The sequence below is a fragment of the Chiloscyllium punctatum genome, chromosome 33 (assembly GCF_047496795.1).
Source record: "Chiloscyllium punctatum isolate Juve2018m chromosome 33, sChiPun1.3, whole genome shotgun sequence".
Classification (NCBI taxonomy): Eukaryota; Metazoa; Chordata; class Chondrichthyes; order Orectolobiformes; family Hemiscylliidae; genus Chiloscyllium; species Chiloscyllium punctatum.
In genome coordinates, this window is record NC_092771.1 from 48,561,190 (window position 1) to 48,584,951 (window position 23,762).

The following is a 23,762-nucleotide window of genomic DNA, read 5'->3' on the forward strand; positions in this document are numbered from 1 at the left end:
TATCTGCCCAGGACGGGCATCTGTGCAGACCACAGCAGTGCATTGATCTGTAAACCCAGACTAGATATCTGTCCAGCACGGGGAGCAGTGCAGACCACAGAAGTGCACTGATATGCAAACCCAGACTAGATATCTCTCCAGCACGGGGAGCTGTGCAGACCACAGCAGTGAATTAATCTATAAACCCGGACGAGATATCTGTCCAGCATGGGGAGCAGTGCAGATCACAGCAGTGCATTGATCTCTCAACCCGGACTAGATTCCTGTCCAGGACGGGGAGCTGTGTAGAACACAGCAGTGCATTGATCTATTAACCCGCACTTGATATCTGTACAGTATGAGGAGCTGTACAGACCACAGCAGTGCATTGATCTATTAACCCACACTTGATATCTGTCCGGTATGAGGAGCTGTACAGACCACAGCAGTGCCTTGATCGATAAACCCAGATGAGATATCTGTCCAGGATGGGGAGCTGTGCAGACCAAAGCAGTGCATTAAACTATAAACCCGGACTAGATATCTGTCCAGCACGGTGAGCAGTGCAGACCACAGCAGTGCATTGATCTATAAACCCGAACTACATATCTGTCCAGGACGGGGAGCTGTGCAGACCACAGCAGTGCATTGATCTATTAAGCCAGATTAGATATCTGTCCAGGACCGGGAGCTGTGCATTATACAGTTTTGTATTCATCTATTAACCCGGACTAGATATCTATCCATGACGGGGAGCTTTGCAGAACACAGCAGTGCATTGATCTATTAACCCAGACTAGATATCTGTCCAGCACGGGGAGCTGTGCAGCCTACAGCAGTGCTTCGATCCATAATTACGGACTAGACATCTGTCCCGCACAGGGAGCTGTTCAGACCACAGCAGTGCATTGATCTATAAACCCTGACGAGATATCTGTCCAGGACGGGGAGCTTTGCAGAACACAGCAGTGCATTGATCTATAAACCCAGACGAGATATCTGTCAAGCACGGGGCGCTGTGCAGACCACAGCAGTGCATTGATCTATAAACGCAGACGAGATACCTGTCCAGGACGGGGAGCTGTGCAGACCACAGCAGTGCATTAATCTATAAACCCGGACTAGATATCTGTCAATCACGGGGAGCAGTGCAGACCACTTCAGTGCATTGATCTATAAACCAGGACTAGATATCTGTCCAGGACGGGGAGCTGTGTAGACCACAGCAGTGCTCTGATCTATAACCCAGACTAGATATCTGTCCAGGACGGGGAACTGTGCAGACCACAGCGGTGCATTGATCTATAAACACGGACTAGATATCTGTCCAGCACGGTGAGCAGTGCAGACCACAGCAGTGCATTGACCTATAAACCCGAACTACATATCTGTCCAGGACGGGGAGCTGTGCAGACCACAGCAGTGCATTGATCTATAAACCCAGATTAGATATCTGTCCAGGACCGGGAGCTGTGCATTATACAGTTTTGTATTCATCTATTAATCCGGACTAGATATCTATCCTTGACAGGGAGCTTTGCAGAACACAGCAGTGCATTGATCTATTAACCCAGACTAGATGTCTGTCCAGCACGGGGAGCTCTGCAGCCGACAGCAGTGCATCGATCCATAATTACGGACTAGACATCTGTCCCGCACAGGGAGCTGTTCAGTCCACAGCAGTGCATTGATCTATAAACCCGGACGAGATATCTGTCAAGCACGGGGAGCTGTGCAGACCACAGCAGTGCATTGATCTTTAAACCCGGACTAGATATCTGTCCAGGACGGGGAGCTGTGCAGACCACAGCCGTGCATTGATCTATAAACCCAGACGAGATATCTGTCCAGGACGGGGAGCTGTGCAGACCACAGCAGTGCATTAATCTATAAACCCGGACTAGATATCTGTCAATCACGGGGAGCAGTGCAGACCACAGCAGTGCATTGATCTATAACCCAGACGAGATATCTGCCCAGGACGGGGAACTGTGCAGACCACAGCGGTGCATTGATCTATAAACACGGACTAGATATCTGTCCACGACGGGGAGCAGTGCAGACCACTTCAGTGCATTGATCTAAAAACCCAGACTAGATATCTGTCCAGGACGGGGAGCTGTGTAGACCACAGCAGTGCATTGATCCATAAACTCAGACTAGATTTCCGTCCAGGAGCTGGAGCTGTGCAAACCACAGCTTTGCATTGATCTCTAAACCCAGACTAGATATCTGTCCAGCACCGGGAGCTGTGCATTACACAGGTTTATATTCATCTATTAAACCGGACTAGATATCTATCCAGGACGGGGAGCTTTGCAGAGCACAGCAGTGCATTGATCGATAAACCCAGACTAGATATCTGTAAAGCAGGGGGAACTGTGCAGCCTCTAGCAGTGCATTGATCTATAATTACGGACTAGACACCTGTCCTCCACAGCGAGCTGATCAGACCACAGCAGTGTATTGATCTATAAACCCGGACTAGATATCTGTCCAGGACGGGGAGCGTTGCAGAACACATCAGTGCGTTGATCTATAAACCCAGACTAGATATCTGTCCAGCACGGGGAGCTGTGCAGATCACAGCAGTGCAATGATCTATAAACCCGGACGAGATATCTGTCCAGCACCAGGAGCTGTGCAGACCACAGCAGGGTTCCGATGTACAAACCCGGAGTAGATACCTGTCTAGGACGTGTAGCCGAGCAGGACAAAACAGTGCATTGATGCATACACCCGGACTAGATATCTGTCCAGCACTGGGAGCTGTGCAGACCACAGCAGTGCATTGATCTATAAACCCAGACAAGATATCTGTCCAGGACGGGGAGCTGTGCAGACCTCAGCAGTGCAGTGATCAGTAAACCCAGACTACATATCTGTTTCACGACGGGGAGCTGTGCCGACCTCAGCAGTGCATTGATGTATAAACCCGGATGAGATATCTGTCCATGATCAGGAGCTGTGTGGACGCAGACTATATATCTGTCGCGCTCTGGGAGCTCTGCACGCCACAGAATTGCCTTGATCTATCAACTTGGATTCGATATCTGTCCAGAACGAGTAGCCACGCAGAACACAGCAGTGAGTTGATCTATCAAACCGGATTAGATATCTGTCCCGGACGGGGAGCTTTGTAGACCATAGCAGTGCATTGATCTAGAAACCCAGACTAGATATCAGTCCAGTACGGGGAGTTGTGCAGACTACATCAGTGCATTGACCTATAAACCCGGACTAGATATCTGCCCAGCACGGGGAGCTGTGCAGATCACAGCAGTGCATTGATCAATAAACCCAGACTAGATATTTGTCCAGGACGCGGAGCTGTGCAGACCACATCATTGCATTTATCTATAAACGCGGACAGGATATCCGTCTAAGACGGGGAGCTGTGCAGACCAGAGCAGTGCCTTGATCTCTAAACCCGGACTCGATATCTGTCCAGAACGCGGAGCTGTGCAGACTACAGCAGAACTTTGATCCATAAAACCTGACTAGATATCTGTCCAGTACTGGTTACTGTGCAGACCACAGTAGTGCATTGATCTATAAACCCAGACTAGATATCTGTCCAGGACGGGGAGCTGTGCAGACCACAGCAGTGCATTGATCTATAAAACCGGACTAGATATCTGTCCAGCACGGGGAGCTGTGCAGACCACAGCAGTGCATTGATCTATAAACCCGGATTAGATATCTGTCCAGGACGGGCAGCTGTGCATTCCACAGCAGTGCATTGATCTATTAACCTGCACTATAGATTTGTCCAGGACGGGGAGCTGTGTAGACCACAGCAGTGCATTGATATATTAACCCGGACTGGATATCTGTCCAGGACGGGGAGCTCTATAGACAACAGCAGTGCATTGACCAATAAACCCAGACTAGATATCTGTCCAGGACGGGGAATTTCCAGACGACAGCAGTGCACTGATCTGTATTCCCGGAATTGATATCTGTCCAGGAGGGGGAGCTAGCCAGACCACAACAGTGCATTGATATTTTAACCAGGACTAAATATCTGTCCAGCAAAGGGAGCTGGGCAGACCACAGCAGTGCATTGATATATTAACCCGGACTGGATATCTGTACAGGACGGGGATCTCTTTAGACAACAGCAGTGCATTTATATATAAACCCAGTCTAGATATCTGTCCAGGACGGGGAATTTCCAGACGACAGCAGTGCACTGATCTGTATACCCGGAATTGATATCTGTCCAGGAGGGGGAGCTAGCCAGACTACAACAGTGCATTGATATTTTAACCAGGACTAAATATCTGTTCAGCAAAGGGAGCTGGGCAGACCCCAGCAGTGCATTGATGCATAAACACGGACGAGATATCTGTCCAGGACGGGGAGCTGTGCAGATCACAGCAGGGCAATGATGTATAAACCCGGACTAGATATCGGTCCAGGACGGGTAGCCGTGCAGACCACAGCAGTGCATTGATCTAAAAACCCAGACGAGATATCTGTCCAGCACGGGGAGTTGTGCAGACTACAGCAGTGCATTGATCTATAAACCCGGACAAGATATCTGTCCAGGATGAGGAGCTGTGCAGACCACAACAGAGAATAGATCTATAAATCCGGTCTAGATATCTGTCCAGGACGGAGAGCTTTGCAGACCACAGCAGTGCATTGATCTGCAAACCTGGACGAGGTATCTGTCGCGCTCAGGGAGCTGTGCAGATCACAGCATTGCTTTGATCTATAAACCCCGATTCGATATCTGTCCAGAACGAGTAGCCGTGCAGTCCACAACAGGGCATTGATCTATCAACCCGGATTTGATATCTTTTCAGGACGTGGAGCTGTGCAGACCACAGCAGTGCATTGATCTGCAAACACAGCCTAGATATCTGTCCAGGACGGGGAGCTGTGCAGTCCAAAGCAGTGCATTGATCTACAAACCCGGACTAGATATCTGTCCAGGACGGGGAGCTGTGTAGACCACAGCAGTGCATTGATTTATAAACCCGGACGAGATATCCGTCCAGGACGGGGAGCTGTGCAGACCACAGCAGTGCATTGATCTCTTACCCAGACTAGATATGTGTCCAGCACGGGGAGCTGTGCAGACCACAGCAGTGCATTGATCTATAAATCCAGACTAGATATCTGCCCAGGACGGGGAGCTGTGTAGACCACAGCAGTGCATTGACCTATAAACCCAGACTAGATATCTGTCCAGCACGGGGAGCTGTTCAGACCACAGCAGTACATTGATCTGTACACCCGGACGAGACATCTGTCAAGAATGAGGAGCTGTGTAGACCACAGCAGTGCATTGATCTCTAAACCCGGACTAAATGTCTGTCGCGCTCATGGAGCTGTGCAGACCACATCATTACTTTGATCTATACACACCAGTTCGATATCTGTCCAGAACGAGAAGCAGTGCAGTGCACCGTGGGCGGCACGGTGGCACAGTGGTTAGCACTGCTGCCTCGCAGCGCCGGAGACCCGGGTTCCCGCCTCAGGCGACTGACTGTGTGGAGTTTGCACGTTCTCCCCGTGTCTGCGTGGGTTTCCTCCGGGTGCTCCGGTTTCCTCCCACAATCCAAAGATGTGCAGGTCAGGTGAATTGGCCATGCTAAATTGCCCGTAGTGTTAGGTAAGGGGTAGATGTAGATGTAGATGTAGGGGTATGGGTGGGTTACGCTTCGGCGGGGCGGTGTGGACTTGTTGGGCCGGAGGGCCTGTTTCCACACTGTAAGTAATCTAATCTAAAAAAAAACAACCGGGCGTTGATCTATCAACCCGGACAAGATATCTGTTCAGGACGTGGAGCTGTGCAGAATACAGCAGTGCATTGATCTATAAACCCGGACTAGATATCTGTCCAGAGGCAGGGAGCTGTGTTGTCCAAAGCAGTGCATTGATCGATCAACCCGGACTAGATACGTTTCGAGAACAGGAAGCTGTGCAGACCACAGCAGTGCATTGATGTATAAACCCAGGCTATATATCTGTCCAGGACGGTGAGCTGTGCAGACTACAGCACTGCATTGACCTATAAACCCGGTCTACAAATCTGTCCTGCACGGGGAGCTATGTACACCACAAAAGTGCATTGACCTGTATCCACGGCCTAGATATCTGCCCCACACCGGGAGCAGTGCATTGATCTATAAACCCGGACTAGATATCTGTCCAGCACTGGGAGCTGTGCAGACCACAGCAGTGGTTTGATCGATGAACCCAGACTAGATATCTGTCCAGGACTGGGAGCTGTGCAGACCACAGCAGTGCATTGTTATTTTAACACAGACTAGATATCTGTCCTGGACGAGGAGCTGTGCAGACCACAGCAGTGCATTGATCTATACTACCGGGCAAGATATCTGTCCATGATGAGGAGCTGTGCAGACCACAGCAGTGCATTGATTTATAAACCCGGACGAGATATCCGTCCAGGACGGGGAGCTGTGCAGACCACAGCAGTGCATTGATCTATAAACTCAGACTAGATATCTGGCCAGGACGGGGAGCTGTGCAGACCACAGCAGTGCATTGATCTATAAACCCAGTCTAGATATCTGGCCAGGACGGGGAGCTGTGCAGACCACAGCAGTGCATTGACCTATAAACCCAGACTAGATATCTGTCCAGCACGGGGAGCTGTGCAGACCACAGCAGTGCAATGATCTATAAACCCGGACTAGATATCTGTCCAGGACGGGGAGCTGTGCCGGCCACAGCAGTTCATTGATCTATCAACCCGGACTAGATATCTGTCTAGCACGGGGAGCTGTGCAGATACAGCAGTGCATTGATTTATAAACCCAGAATAGATATCTGTCCAGGACTGGGAGCTGTGCAGACCACAGCAGTGCATTGATCTATAAACTCAGACGAGATATCTGGCCAGGACGGGGAGCTGTGCAGACCACAGCAGTGCATTGATCTATAAACCCAGACTAGATATCTGGCCAGGACGGGGAGCTGTGCAGCCAACAGCAGTACATTGATCTATAAACCCGGACTAGATATCTGTCCAGGACAGGGAACTGTGTTGTCCAAAGCAGTGCATTGATCTATCAACCCGGACTAGATACGTTTCGAGAACAGGAAGTTGTGCAGACCACAGCAGTGCATTGATGTATAAACCCAGGCTATATATCTGTCCAGGACGGTGAGCTGTGCAGACTACAGCACTGCATTGACCTATAAACCCGGTCTACAAATCTGTCCTGCACGGGGAGCTGTGTAGACCACAAAAGTGCATTGACCTGTATCCACGGCCTAGATATCTGTCCCACACCGGGAGCTGTGCAGACCACAGCAGTGCATTGATCTATAAACCCGGACGAGATATCTGTACCGGATAGGTAGCTCTGGAGACCAAAGCAATGCATTAATCTATAAACCCGGACAAGATATATGTCCAGGTTGGGGAGCATTGCAGACCACAGCAGTGCATTGATCTAAAAGCCAGGACTAGATATCTGTCCTGGACGGGGAGCTATGTAGACCACTGCAGTGCATTGATATATAAACCCAGACTAGATATCTGTCCAGCAAGGAGAGCTGTGCAGACCAAAGCAGTGCATTGATCTATACACCTCGACTAGATATCTGTCCAGGACCGGGTGCTGTGCAGACCACAGCAGTGCATTGATCTATTAACCAAGACTAGATATCTGTCCAGGACGGGGAGCTGTTCAGACCACAGCAGTGCATTGATCTATAAACCCAGACTGCTTATCTGTCCTGGACGAGGAGCTGTGCAGACCACAGCAGTGCATTGATCTATTAACCAAGACTAGATATCTGTCCAGGACGGGGAGCTGTTCAGACCACAGCAGTGCATTGATCTATAAACCCAGACTGCTTATCTGTCCTGGACGAGGAGCTGTGCAGACCACAGCAGTGCATTGATCTATGCTCCCGTACAGGATATGTGTCCAGGATGAGGAGCTGTGTAAACCACAGCAGTGCATAGATCAATAAACCCGCTCTGGATATTTGTTCAGGACGGGGAGCTGTGCAGACTACAGCAGTGCATTGATCTCAAAACCCAGACTAAATATCTGTCGCGCTCAGGGAGCTGTGCAGACTACAGCATCGCTTTGATCTATCAACCCGGAATCGATATCTGACCAAAAGGTGTAGCCATGAAGACCACAGCAGGGCATTGATCTATCAACCCGGACAAGATATCTGTCCAGCACGGGGAGCTGTGCAGACCACAGCAATGCATTGATCTAAATACCCGGACGAAATATCTGTCCAGGCCCGGCAGCTGTGCATTCTACGGCAGTGCATTGATCTATTAACCCGCACGAGATATCTGTTCAGGACGGGGAGCTGTGCCGGCCACAGCAGTGCCTTGATCTCTAAACCCGGACTCGATATCTGTCCAGAACGGGGAGCTGTGCAGACCACAGCAGAACTTTGATCTATAAACCCTGACTCGATATCTGTCCCGTACAGGGAGCTCTGCACGCCACAGCAGTGCATTGATCTCTAAACCCGGACTAGATGTCTGTCCAGCACAGGGAGCTGTGCAAGACCACAGCAGTGCATTGATCTATAAACGCAGACTAGATATCTGTCCTGGACGGGGAGATTTGCAGACCACAGCAGTGCATGGATCTATAAAACCAGAAAAGATATCTGTCCAGTACTGTATGCTGTGCAGACCACAGTAGTGCATTGATCTATAAACCCAGACTAGATATCTGTCCAGCACGGGGAGCTGTGCAGACCACAGCAGTGCATTGATCTATAAACCCAGACTAGATATCTGTCCTGGACGGGGAGATTTGCAGACAACAGCAGTGCATGGATCTATAAAACCAGAAAAGATATCTGTCCAGTACTGTATGCTGTGCAGACCACAGTAGTGCATTGATCTATAAACCCAGACTAGATATCTGTCCAGCACGGGGAGCTGTGCAGACCACAGCAGTGCATTGATCTATAAACCCAAACTAGATATCTGTCAAGGACGCGGAGCTGTGTAGACCATAGCAGTGCATTGATCTATAAACCCGGACTAAATGTCTGTCGCGCTCAGGGAGCTGTGCAGACCACAGAATTGCTTTGATCTATAAACCCCAATTCGATATCTGTCCAGAACGAGTAGCCGTGCAGACACAGCAGGCATTGATCTATCAACCTGGACTAGATATCTGACCAGGATGGGGTGCTGTGCAGACCACAGCAGTGCATTCATCTATAAAACCAGACTAGATATCTGTCCGCGACGGGGAGCTGTGTAGACCAAAGCAGTGCATTGATCTATAAAACTGGACTAGATATGGGTCCAGGACAGGAAGTTGTGCAGACCAGAGCAGTGCATTGATGTCCACATGGGAGGCCTTTCTGGAAGGTTAGATTACGTGGACTCCAATGTAAACTGGCAAATTGTCGACACAATTGGTTTGACGTTATGAAGCAAATGACGATGGTGGTGGTATGCTTGTTGGATTGTAGGCCTGTGACTCGTGGAGCGCCTCAGTGATCGGTCCTGGGCCCATTGCTGTTTGTTATCTATATCAATGATTTGGACCAGAGTGCAAAACGCAACGTTAGAAAGTTTGCAGATGACACTAAATTAGGAGACATCATTTACAGTGAGGAACATTATCAGAAATTGTAGCAGTACCCTGATCAGCTGAGGAAGTGGGCTGAGAAAAAGCAAACGGAGTTTAATATAGGTAAGTGTCTTGCATTTAGGAAAGTCAAATCCAGGTAGCAGTTTAATGACGAATGAGAGTGCCTGAAGGTGTTAAGTGCAATAAAAGGACGTTGGAGATCACGTGCACAGTTGTCTGAAATTTGAGTCACAGATACACAGGACAGTGAAGAAGGTTATTGGCACATTTGCCTTCATCAACGCATTGAGTATGGACGTTGGGACGTTATATTGCAGTTGTATAGGATGTTGGTAAGGCTATATTGCAATATTGTGTTCAGTTTTGTTCAGCTTGCTCTTGAAAGGACATTATTAAACAAAAAAGTATGTAGAACAAATTTCCAAAGATGTTCCCTGGGCTAAAGCCTCTAAGTTATACACAGAGAGTTGGACAGGTTAGAATTATTTCTTTACAGCGTAGGAAAACGAGGGGGTTCTTATTGAAGTGTAGCCCTTATAAAATCATGAGAGGTGTGCATGTGGCGAATACTTCAAAATTTTATTCCCAAGGTTGGGGAATCGAGTACTAGAGGACATCCATTAATGTTTGGAAAGCATACAAAATATAAAAAGGAAACTGAGGGGCAACTTTTTTGCATAGAGTGTGGTACGCATATGGACTGAGCTGTCAGTTGAAGTGATTGAGGTAGGTACAATAACAACATTGCAAAAGCGTTTGGACAAATACACAGATAGGAAAGGATTAGAGGGATACAGAACAAGGGCAGGGGAATGGGGTTAGTCTGGAAGGGCATTTTGGTTGCCATGGACCAGCTGGGCCAAATGGCCAGTCATACTGGCAGTCTCATGCAGTATGACTGTAAATGAGTGTGAGTTGGGGTGAAGACAGGGTGGGGGGTGGAGAGATTAAGATAAAATATCATGGAAGGATATGTTCACAGGTTCAGAATGCTGAAATGAAGGCATTTCGACAGTATCATGCAACACGTGTCAGTATTTCCAAGAATTATGAGTGAAAGGGATATTGCTGTGAGTTCAGGCGATGGAGAGTTTTGGATGAGCATTTGTTCTGCAACTTTGTAACTGGGAGTCAGGACAGCAGAGTCTTCACCTCACTGGGCTGAACTTAACAAAAAACTGTCTCAGTGACATTTTCATTGAGTATGACAGAGGGGTTGTCTGCACGAGGCCGAGCTAGTTTCATGGTGCTATCTTACCAAACTCACCACATTAACTACTCATCCCACTCCATAGTGTCGCTCTCATACAATGCCAGACCGATTCCCCCACCCATCATGACTGGAGGTACTCACAATCGCCCGGATGCCCTGGATATTCCGTAATCCCTGACACTGGTGCCATCTTTAAAAGGCCAATGGGCACACGGTTGCGCTTTCTCAGTTTAGAGCTGCCCTGCACATTTTCCCCAAGCATGGCAATGAAGGGGAAATTACACTATGGTTTGTCGATAGCAGCACGGAGGTGCTGGTGCATGCGCTAGTACAAAAGGGGACCATTCACTTCCCAGAGGGGGCAACACTACCAGATCCACCGAGCATGGGCTGAGCTCACCACCCAGCTCAGTGTAGATTCTGGGGTCTGAAGAAATGTCCAGCAAAATAGGACAAGCATCAATAAGCTTCCCCACTCTGTCACGATAAGGGTCACCATATTTTCTCTGCTCCCTCACACTCACTGTATATCTGTTATAGCACCGACCCCCGATCAAGGCTTATGCTCCACCACTAACACTACTGCATAGAACACCTTCCCTCTCTTTCTCTCTTGCCTTTCTAGTGTCCCCCACATAGTTAGAGAATATTCTGGAGAATGCCAATTATGGAATGTTCCAGGAATTGTTCCACCTTATTCCCAGTTTCAGTAAAGCAGCAGTGTCCCAGTATGTGACATGTAAGAGGATGGAGTAGAGACGTACGTTTTTCAAATAACACACAATTAATATCCATCGTGAGGCCAATCAGTACTTCAAATATGCTCCAACGTTCAATTCGTTTGGGGGTGTTCTGATGGTTTTCGCAGCTCCATGTACAGGCACTTCCAGTCATTCAACCCCCAGGTTCCTGTTCGCGAGCAGACGATTCTCAGACACTTCATACCACGGGTTTCTTCTAGCACGTGTTCAGAAGGCATTTTTCATGGGGACGGAGTCTCCTTACAATATATTTCATCTGATTTATAAATTCATGCAACAGTCAGCATGCTTTCCACAGACCAATCAAAATTATTTTTTGGTTATCGATATCCAATCACAATTAGTCATTCTGGTGATTTCACTTGTCTAACCTTATTGTATTCAGCCAAAGACAGCTTCCAAACACTTGTCTTATTATAAAATATAATTTCTTGCAGAGAACATCTTTATCTAGAATCCACCTTTTCCCTTGTCATTAAAATTTCTCTTGCCCTTTTTTGTGACTGATTATGTGTGTAACTGTTACACAGTCTGCCACTCAGTTGGCTGGATGGTTGGTTTGTGATGCAGAGGGAGGCCACCAGCGCAGGTTCAATTCCCCACACTGAAAGAGTTTACCATGAAGGGGATGCTCTCTCAACCTCACCCCATCACCCGTGTGGTGACCTTCAACATAAACGACCATAAGTGGTCTCTCTAATGAGAGTTATTTGGGACTCTAATCTATCAATGTTGTCATATTATTTTTTGTTAACAATTTTTTTTTATTGAAATAGATATTTTATTATTATGTTAAACCAATAACAAAACAACTCAAATAACTGAACAAAATTACACCCATGTGCATGTATATGAAAAATAAGTTAAAGTCTCTAAACGGACAGAAGAAAAACAAAAATAAACAATAAATAATACGGCTCAGTATAGCAAAGTGATAGTTCTCGTTCTTCGAGAGCATTAACTGATACACATTCATACGTTCATAATTCTTAACATGTGATTCATTAGACAATATCGTCATGGCTATATAAAAGCCCTTTTTAGAGTGGCAGATAAGCCTGTATCACGGTAATCCAAAAAGGGTTGCCATATCCTATATAAATCCCAGATTTTCGGTGCACCATACTGGTGGGAATGTCCAAAGGGATATTCTCTATGACGAGTTTACAACCACCCAACAGACTCGGAGGTTTTTCAAAAGTCCAACACAACAGAATATTTTTAATAGCACAGGAAGTATGGGGGAGATTCTAAAGGAGTATTGTGCATCAGTATTTACTGTGGAAAAGGATATGGAAGATGTAAAATGTAGGGAAATAGAGGGTGGCACCTTGCAAAATGGCAATATTACAAAGGAGGAAGTGCTGGATGTCTTGAAACGGGTAAAGGTGGATAAGTCCTCAGGACCTGACCATGTGTACCCTAGAACTCTGTGGGAAGCTCGAGAAGTGATTGCTGGGCCTCTTGCTGAGATATTTGTATCATCGATAGTCGCAGGTGAGGTGGCGGAAGACTGGAGGTTGGCTAACGTTGTGCCATTTTATAAGAAGGGTGTTAAGGACAAGCCAGGGAACTATAGACCAGTGACCCTGACGTTGGTGATGGGCAAATTGTTGGAGGGAATCCTGAGGGACAGGATGTGCATGTATTTGGAAAGGCAAGGGCTGATTAGGGATAGTCAACATGGCTTTGTGCATGAGAAATCATGTCTCACAAACTTGATTGAGTTTTTTGAGAAAGCAACAAAGAGGATTGATGAGGGCAGAGGGGTAGATGTGATCTATATGAATTTCAGTACGGGTTTTGATGAGGTTTCCCCATGGGACACTGAATGGCATGGTTAGATCTCATGGAACACAGCGAGAACTAGCCATTTGGATACAGAACTGGCTCAAAGGTAGAAGACAGAGGGTTGTGGTGGAGGGTTGTTTTTTTAGACTGGAGGCCTGTGACAAGTGCAGCGCCACAAGGATCGGTGCTGGATTCACTACTTTTTGTCATTCACATAAATGATTTGGATGCGAGCATAAGAGGTAAAATTAGTAATTTTGCAGATGACTCCAAAATTGGAGGTGGAGTGGAAAGCGAAGACGGTCCCCTCAGATTGACCAAATGGCCAATGCGCTGAAGAGAGGCAGATGGAGTTTAATTCAGATAAATGCGAGGTGCTGCATTTTGGGAAAGCAAATCTTAGCAGGACTTATACACTTAATGGTAAAGTCGCAGGGAGTGTTGCTGAACAAAGAGACCTTGGAGTGCAGGTTCATAGCTCCTTGAAAGGGGAGTTGCAGGTAGATAGGCTAGTCAAGAAGGTGTTTCCTTTATTGGTCAGAGTATTGAGTACAGGAGTTGTAAGATCATGATGTGGCTGTACAGGACACTGGTTAGGCCAGTGTTGAAATATTGCATGCAATTCTCGTCTCCTTCCTATCGGAAAAATATTGTGAAACTTGAAAGGGATCAGAAAAGATTTCAAGAATGTTGCCAGCGTTGGAGGATTTAAGCTATAGAGAGAGGCTGATCAGACTGGGGCTGTTTTCCCTGGAACATCGGAGGCTGACCTTATCGAGTTTTACAAAATTATAAGGGGCATAGATAGGGTAAGTAGGTAAAGTCTTTTTCCTGGGGTCGGGGAGTCAGAACGAGAGGGTATAGTTTTAGGGTGAGAGGGGAAAGATATAATACAGAATTATGGGGCAACTATTTCACACAGAGAGTGGTACGTGTATGGAATGAACTGCCAGGTGATGTCAGGGAGGCTGATACAAGTGCAACACTGAAGAGGCATTTGGTTGGGTAAATGAATAAGAAGGGTTTGGGGTGTTATGGGCCAGGTGATGGCAGGTGGGACAAGATTGGTTTCGGATATCCGGTCCGCATGGACGGGTTGGACCGAAGGGACTGTTTCCATGCTGTACGTCTCCATATCTCTATGATTCTATGACTTATATTAATCTCTGTTTTTTGGTGCACCATGCTGATGAGAAAGCCCAAACGGATATTCTCCATGATCATCTTACAATGTCTCAACAGACATGGGGAGTTTCCTGACATACAACACAACATAATATTTTTCCTAGCATGGAAAGTAAGGAGAGATTTTTTTTCCCACGTGCATCTGCGTAAGATACACTGGGCAGGCCCAGGAAAAGAGAAATCGGGGCCATTTCCAATTCGGTCCCCAAGACCCACTCTACCACACCTAACGCAGTGCTCCAATATATACGAAGCCTGCAGCAGGACCACATGCAATGAGTAAGAGTGTCTGTAGTCATTCTGCATTTAGGACACGCTGAAGAGAATCCCACTTTGAATCTTGAGAGAAAATCTGGGTTCAGATAGAACCTATGAAGGTTTTTCAACTGCATGGAATGGGTTCAATTACAGATCAAATTCCTTCGAGCATTTTCACAAATATCCTCGCATGTCTCCAAAAAAATCTAAACCCCCAACTCTCTCCCACAGACGTCACGAAGCTGCACAGTCTTGTGTGCGGGGACACTCTCCAATACATGGTAAAATGTACTGACAGAGAGTGTATTCTTTACAATAATCACCTGCTTCTCATTATTGGATCTATAAGTGTCTTTTAAAATTGTGTTTTTTAATCAAATCTCTAATCTGTAAAAAAAAACCAAGAAGTCTCTTCTAGGTAGTCCATACTTAGGAATTATTTGATCAAACGGTATCATTGTTTCTCCTTCAAGTAACACGTGGTGGCTCGGTGCTTTACACTGCTGACTAACCGCACCAGGGTCTCAGGTTTGGTTCCAACCTTGGGTGATTGGCTGTGTGGAGTTAGTATATTCTCAACTGTGACTGCGTAGGTTTCCTCCCACAGTCACAAGCATGTGCATGTTCGATGACTTGGCCATTGCTCAATTGCTCATAGTGTTCCAGGATCTGTAAGTTGGGGCATTAATCAGGGTAAATATAAGATGGTAGGGGAATGGGTTACTCTTCAGAGGATCGAAGTGGACTTGCTGGCCCCAAGGACCTGTTTCCACACTGTAGGAATACTACAAATTCTAAATCACCCAAACAAGGTATCCCCCTTGCTGCCTACAGTTTTAACCTGGAATCCATTATTCCCGGTAGACCAATTATAGGGGTAAGAAACATGGTTTTGGCTGTATTGCCTCGATCTGACGCATTGTCCTTCAAGTTTTAACAGTATTGATAATAATTATTTTGTGACAATATTCCATAAATGTTGTCATTTTATCTAAGAACAACAGACTAATTAGGGTTCATTTTGTCTGAGAGGGCTCAATGTCTAGCCATATTGATGCCGAGACCTCAGCGGCCCAGGCACAAACATAAGATGAAAAAAACGTAATTGATTGCTTTGAACCGGGGAGATCTCCTCCTCACAATCTGTGGGGCAGTTGCAATTTTGTTAGCTAGATAAAGAATTGCTTATGGTGCTAAATAAAAGAGCTAAACCAGTCATTATGTTTCCAAAATATCTGTCTGGGAAGCATCAAAGAAAGCATTTGAACTGGGTGAAGGAAATGAGGAAGGTCATTCATTTTAATAACAGCTATCTGACCGAGCCAGGATATTGAAAATGCCACCCATCTTTGAAGGTCTTTTTTAATTTTGTCAAACAAATGGACATAGTTGAACGTTAAATAAATGATCAAAGACAGATGCAATGAATATACTGAATTAGGGAAACCACCCCAGTGACCATTTAAGAGGAAACCAGGATTTGCCCTCAGTATCAGGTATTTCCCTAAGACCTCCCATAGTCATGGCCTCCAACTTTGTAAAATTAATCTTATTGCCCGGAAAGGCAACAAGCGAATCAATGCATTGCATTAAATGAACTACCGAAATTGCTGGATTTGACAAAAACATAAGACCCTAATCTGCATACAATGTAATCTTTCGAGACTTCGATCCTACCTCTGGGGCAGATATGTTGGCATCCCTACGGGTGGCCTCCGCCAGTGGCTCAATCCCCAACGTAAACATCAATGGTGAAAGGTGTCAACCTTATCGGCTGCCTGGAGAAATATTAATATTACTGGTTGGTACACCATTAGTGAGAACCGCAGCCAGAGGATCGAGGTAATGACCCCCACCCACTTGATAAAAACTTAGCGGAGACCAAACCGTTCTAATGTACAGAAGAGATCCGGCCACTCAACACAATGAAATGCCTTCTCTCATCGAAGGACATCAATACAGATGTTGTTGACAGATTGTTGTTGACACTCTTGGATCATGTTCAGTAAATTCTTAATATTGTAGGAAGATCTGCAGCCCTTTATAAAGCCTGTTTGGTCCTCTTTGGTAACGGAAGGCAGCAAAGTTTCCAACCTGAATGCACGGGTCTCAGACAGGATTTTGAGACCAACATTTAAAAGTGAGATTGGCATGTAAGAAGCACAATCCGCCGGGGTCTTCCTTTCTTCAGCATCAGAGAGATATGAGCCTCTGTTAAGGATGGAGGGAGGGGTCCTGACTGTATGAGTGACAGAACATGTTAAACATCAGCCCTGACAATAGGTTTATAAATTATTTATAAAGTTCACTAGGAAATCCGTCAGGAACGTGCGTCTTTACATTCTGAAGCTGCTTCACACCCTCCTGCGCTGACAATGGTGCATTAAGACACAACACCTATTCAGGGGTTACTCCTGGAAGACCCAGATTCTTGAAAAATGTCTCCATCTTAATCCACCTATTCTCAAAATGTTCAGGCTTGAAATAATTCGGTGAAAGACCTCAGATAGGAGGCATTAATCTTTTTGGAATTGAAGGTAAGGATCCCAACACCTTCCCTATTTGAAGTAATGGCTTAAGAGTGGCGATTGCTTTCCTGGCAAGATAGACTAAATAACTGCACGGCTTGTCACCATGTTCAAACAGCTATTGTTTTGCAAAAGTAAGTTCCTTCTTGGCTGTCTGTGTGAGCGTGGAATTCACTGTATACCGAAGCGTTGTAATCCTCTGCAGTTTAGCCACTGAGGGACAATCACAGTATGTACTCTCGGCTGCCCTCAGCTGTGCCTCAAACCAGCGTTCCTGCTCCTCCTTCTGCTTCATCATAAGGAATAATTATTCCCTTGGCATAAGCCTTAGCAATTTCCCACAGAGTGGATGAGTTACTGGTTGAATCTGAATTAATGGCTAAGAAAGATCTGAATTCGTTGCCGTGGTCAGTACAGTGGCACAATGGTTGGCACTGCTGCCTCACAGTCCTAGAGACCCGGATTCAATTCTCGCCTGAGGCGACTATCTATATTGAGTTAATGCATTCGCCCCGTGTCTGCGTGGGTTTCCTCCCATAGTCCAAAAATGTGCCGGTTAGGTAAATTGCCTGTAGTGTGAGGTGAAGGGGTAAATATCAGGGGATGGGTCGGTGTGGAATTTTTGGGCGAAGAGCCTATTTCTCCACTGCAAATAATCTAATCTAACTATTCAATTAACCAGCTAGTCTTCAGAATAAAGGGATGAATTCACTCGTGTCTTGAATCTATTATATTAACCCTAATCTTAATCAATAAGTCGTCTGCTTCATGGTCAGAAATGGTATTATTCCCAATTGTGCAGGATGCTTCCGAATCTAAGATTGTTGCAGGAATGGGGAAGATATCAACCCTCGTGTGGTATTTATGATGGTTAAAGAAGAAAATAAAATCCTACTTGTGATGTGGATCTGCCACCAGCTCTCGTTCTGCACACATATTCACGAATTGCTTACATTATCCACTAATTACTTACACTAATTGCTTACATTATCCACTAATTAACGAGGGTATTGGGGCACCTTTGGACATTCTGTCTACCGTAGGGTTCATAAGACTTTTGAAAACTTCTACAATAGTGTGCCACGATGCAAGATAACTGAATTTGGAAAATGCATCGACCAGGAATTTAAGAGGTTACGCTGGGAGTGGGGGGAGGGGGGCAATAAACATTCAAAATGCCAAATTATTTACTATAGTTCAAGGCTTTGGGTATTATGAGCCTCCCGTGAGTGTCAAATACAATCTAGTAGGTTAAATGTAAGATTCTTTTTATCCATTATGGCTTCTCCCCTCCACGTAATATTAAAAGATGAGAAATAAACCCGACCTGCTGTAATGTCAAATGTTCCTTGTCATCAAGGTGCATCTCCTGCAATAGGGCAACATCCACCCTCTCTTTTTAAGACGAGAAAGCAAATCTTTCCTCTTTTCCGGACAATGGCTCACCTTTATGCTCCAGGTAGACCATTTAAGCACATTATTACCCAGAACACACTGTAATAACATTTGAACTGGAGAGAGGAAAAACTCGAATTACTGATCGTTAATAAACAAAGTCTCATAGAGTTTAAAAACTACACAAACTAAGTCTACTCCAACCGCCAACTCTCAAAACTTTTAAAAACTAAGCATTTCAATTAAATGGCTGGGATGGAGTGGGTTAGGTAACCACTTTGCCCGTGCTGTGATGCAGAGCCCAACAAAGCAGACCTACCAGATGGCCACCATCTTGGATTTCCTTGACATTTTACCGATATTATCATTTCATTTTGCATTATATTCCTGGATGTGATGGAGCAGTGTGATTTTTTTTTAACCACTGTCAGCATTTCCACAACACTGCACATTCCTGCCATTCCCTAATAATCCTTGACTCCGTTATTCTTTATGAACCTTCTCTCTGTGCCTCAAACATGTTCAATATCTCTGTCTCCAATGCTCTGCAGGGAAGAGAGTTCCAAATACTCTCACCATTGAGAAAACAAAAAATAGCTTCATCTGTGTGAGAGATTATTTTTGTCTCCTTACCTGAGAAAGTATATAATTAAATTGGAAGCAGTTCGGAGATGTTTCACTTCATGTATTCCAGGAATGATGGTCCTATCTGTTTTCATTAGGTCCATGTGCCGCTAAATGTTTCCCAGTTATATGTTTGTCCAAATGAGTTTTAAATGTTGTAGCTGTCGTTGCATCTCCCACTCTTCCTCTGGAAGCTCATTCCATACCCACACCGCCCTCTGCTTAAAAAAGCTGGCACTTAGTCCCTTTTAAATCTACCCTCTTTCGCTTTAAACCTATTACCTCTATGTTTGGATTCCTCTACCCTTTGGAAAAGACCTTGGCTATTCACCCTATCCATACCTCTCATCATTTTATAAGTTATTATAATGTCTCTCCTCAACATCCTACACTGCATCTGATGCTAACTTCAAGAACAAGCGATTAAAGATTAGCACTGCAAAATTGAAACAATATTAAAAATGACAGGTAACCAACACTCAGCCCAAACTTCATACTGTGATTTGTTTTTATCCATATTACAATACTAAGCCAGCATGAAACGCTTACTCGTGCCAATAATAAGTCAAGCACCTGAATTCATTTATCGAAAGCGGGTGATGATCACGACAGTGAAAACGTATCTGTGGCCAGATCTATATAATACCACAGGGTCAACATTCTCCCTCCAGGCATCCGTATAACTTTGTGTGGTTGTGTCTTTTTTTATCTTTCATTCAATAGAGAGATCCCCTTTCCCCCATTCACACCTTAAATTCGACCTGTTTTCCAATATATTTTCGTTCACCACTGTTAAAAGCCCGTTTTTCTTTTGCCACACCCTCTTTTCACTGCTACCCATCCTCCACACCTGGCAAGTGATTAAAAGACCATTTTACAATTGTATTCAGTTTTGAAGAATTGTCGCACTGGACTGGAAACGCTAACTCTGTTTGTCTTTCTCTGCAGATGTTGACAGACCTGCTGAGTTTCTCCAGAAAAGAATAGGCGCAGAACAATTTTTCAATTAAATAAATAATTATGGATACTGGAAATAAAAATAAAGAAAAACCTTTATAGAAGTTTCACTGGACATGAAAGTTTAACTCTGCATTCACTCCAGAAAATTCTGCAACATCTTTAGCAATTTCTTCAGCAATTTCTGATTATAAACAATTTCCAACGACATATTGTCAAAGATGCCCAAACATCCTGTCCAACATGGAGTGCCGTACAGTAACGCATGGTGACAAGTTCCTTGACTCTGAAACTGCATAAGGCTGGCATCACTGATACTGCAGAGCTCTGAATCATGGTCAGGGGGAAAAACAGAAGGAAACACATTCACTTTAAATACAGAAGATGGCATTACTGAAAGGAAAAGATTCAGATTAGTACCTTAAATGGATATTGTTTATGTAACAAATTCGAGGCGTGACACCAAGGAAAGATATCCAGCAGAATGAGAATATGAAAATAGTAGTATTTCCGCATCAGAAACCACAGTAGGTCACTGAATACAGGGCTGATGGGTGAATGGGTCACGGTGCGAGCTGGGGGGAGGGGGAAGGGGAGTGTCAGTCAATAGAATTGACTTGTAGATATTGCAGCTAAAACTGGGTTATCATATGATGCTGTCGATTTCAATGACAATCTGTAACCTTCCCCCCAGGATAGTCCATCCTCCTACCATTTCCATTAAGCTGATCCATGGTTCAGTGACGAGTGTGGATGAACATGGTCGGAACGGAATCACGTGCATCAACACCTATGACAATCCATTAAAGCTACCGCACTTGACTGGTTACACTACGAATAGCAGGATTAACATCTGAGACAGAGAGAGAGATGATTCCAAGACTAACAAATCACATATAAGCTCTCTCATCCTGTCCAATCCATACATAAAAGTCCATGAACCATTAAACAACTTACTGGAGGAGAGGAATCCACAAATATCTCCATCCTAAATATTGGAACAGCCCTGTGCATTCATGTAAAAGATACAGTATCTGCACCATCTTCAGCCAGAAGTGTTGAGGAGTTTACCCACCTCACCCTCACTATGATACCCTCAGAATCACAGATGCCCATCTTCAACCAATTCAATTCACTCACGTGACATGAAGCGACAGCTGGACACTGTAAATACGACAAAGGCATTTGGCCCTGACACGATTCCTGCAATAGGACTGAGGACTTTTGCTACAAAACAAGCCGTGTACCTGAGGAAGCTGTTTCATTCCAGCTCAACTCTGACAACTCCCTGGCAATGTGGGGAATTAGCAACTGCAGTCCTCACTTTCTCCTTATGTGGGTAATTACTCAACTATGTCCCATCCCCTAAGAAGGGAATAATTACAATCGGACCAAATACCACACCCTCACTCCCATCACGATAGTCAAATTGGTTGGGGTTATTTTTGATAGAGCTGTCACACAGTACAGAAATAATCGGTTCAATGTGGTTTCCGATAAGTCCCCATGTGGAGATGGTGGTGTTGTGGAATTGCCATTGGATTGCTAATCCAGACCAGGATAATTCTCTGGCAGCTGGTGCAAGTTAAAAACAATTAATAAAATATCGAGATCTAATACCTGGTGTCAGTAATAGTGATCATGTATTCAAGGTCGATTATAGATGTCGATCTCCTTCCCCAGTGTACTTTTAGGAAGTGAATCCCCCGTGCTTTCCTGTCTGGCCTAAAGTGACTCCAGGCACACAGACATATGATACACTCTTCAATGGTCTCTGAAATGGGCAATCAAGGCACTCAATTGTATCAAACTGCTCCGAGGTCTTAAACGATAAACCGGAGAGAACAGCCGGCACCAGCCTCGTTATCAGAAAAGGGAACGGGAAACACAATCCTGTCGACCCTACAGAGACCTCCTTCCTAACAGCTGAGAGCTTGTGACAACATTTACAGAGCTTTCCCACACACTGTACAGAATCGTCGGGAAAGGAGCACGTCATACAACTCATTGAGCTGTCCCTATTCCAGTTAATGGCCGAACATCTCCTCAAAGCAGTTTTCCCCATACAATATACATATCCCTGAATATGTTTAAACATTGTGAACCCTAAAATGAGAACTACTGTAGTCCATTCAGCCCATCGGTTTTGCGCCTCTATTCTATGTACAGGCAATTCACCAATAACATGTGTTAATTAAATGCATTTCGGCTGCAATGCAATTCATGAACCTTTTTCTATAAAGTGAACTGGCGTTCACTGTGACGCGATTCCTTGTCAGGCACCAGCTGACCAGCAAATCCTGCCTCAGAAACCCTCTATCTCCAAAAGCTACAACAATGTGTTCAGCAAAAACAGGAATGCAATCGACTCTGCAGGCCTTGAAACTTAGCCCGAAACTGGGAATTGTAGTCCATATTTCGAAATAACTTTATTTCAAACTGTGGGGATAATCTTGGATTCAACTGGAATTCGGCATCGGCATCACATGGTCAGTCAGCCCCCGCGCGCTTTCTGGTGAAGATTGTGGTGAAAGGTACGTTGCACCAGTGAGTGACTGTATTGTGAAAGCGTTACATTTACAGCACTGTTCCATTACAACATGTAATTTAAAATTTATTTAGACTGTCCTATTGTGTATTAGATCAAATTTAATTTTTGGTTTTTACTGATATTTTTGGGGGTTTGCCACTTACCCTTTTTTCCCATAGACCGCATTATTAATATTGCACGATTTTGTACTCCGCAGTGTTGCACAGGAACACAGTTATTGCGTTATTGGAGAACAACCTGGAATGATAGCTGATTTTCTATCTTCACACCATACTCCAGCTCTCTCCCTATCCCTTTACATTCCAGATATCCTTATTTATATTCAGCCCCTTGACTTCCACAGCCTGATCTGGGAGAGAGTACCCCAGATTCGCTAGTCTCCGAGTGCAGGCATTTATTCTCATCTCAATGCAAAGTGGCCTGTCTGTACCTAATATTGTGGCCCCTTGTTTTAGACGTCCCAGCCAGGGGAATTACCATCCCTGCTTCGAATCTGTCCCGCCCTGTCAGAGTGTTCTATATTTCACTGAGATTTCCACTCATTTTCCTAAACTCCGTTGAATACAGATCCAGTTGCCCCAAACTCTGCTCCCACAACAAGTCTGTCATCCCAGAGATCAGTCTGGTCATCCTTTGCTGCTCTCCCTCAATGTCAGGTTTGTCATCTGTTCGGAAAAGAGACCAAAACTGCACACAATACCGCACAATGTTCGAGATGTGGTCTCACCAAGGCCCTGTACAGCTACAGAAAGATAAATTTACTCCTGTACTCAAATCCCCCTGAAATGAAGGTGAATACAGCATTTATCTTCCTTCCTGCTTTCTGCTCCTGCAGTATTGCTTTAAGTGATTGGTGCACAGGGAGATCCAGATTCCTTTCAAAGTTACAGTTAACCGCGTGCTGGGCCTACATACAATGGTCAGCGTGCTAATGACATTCCCAGT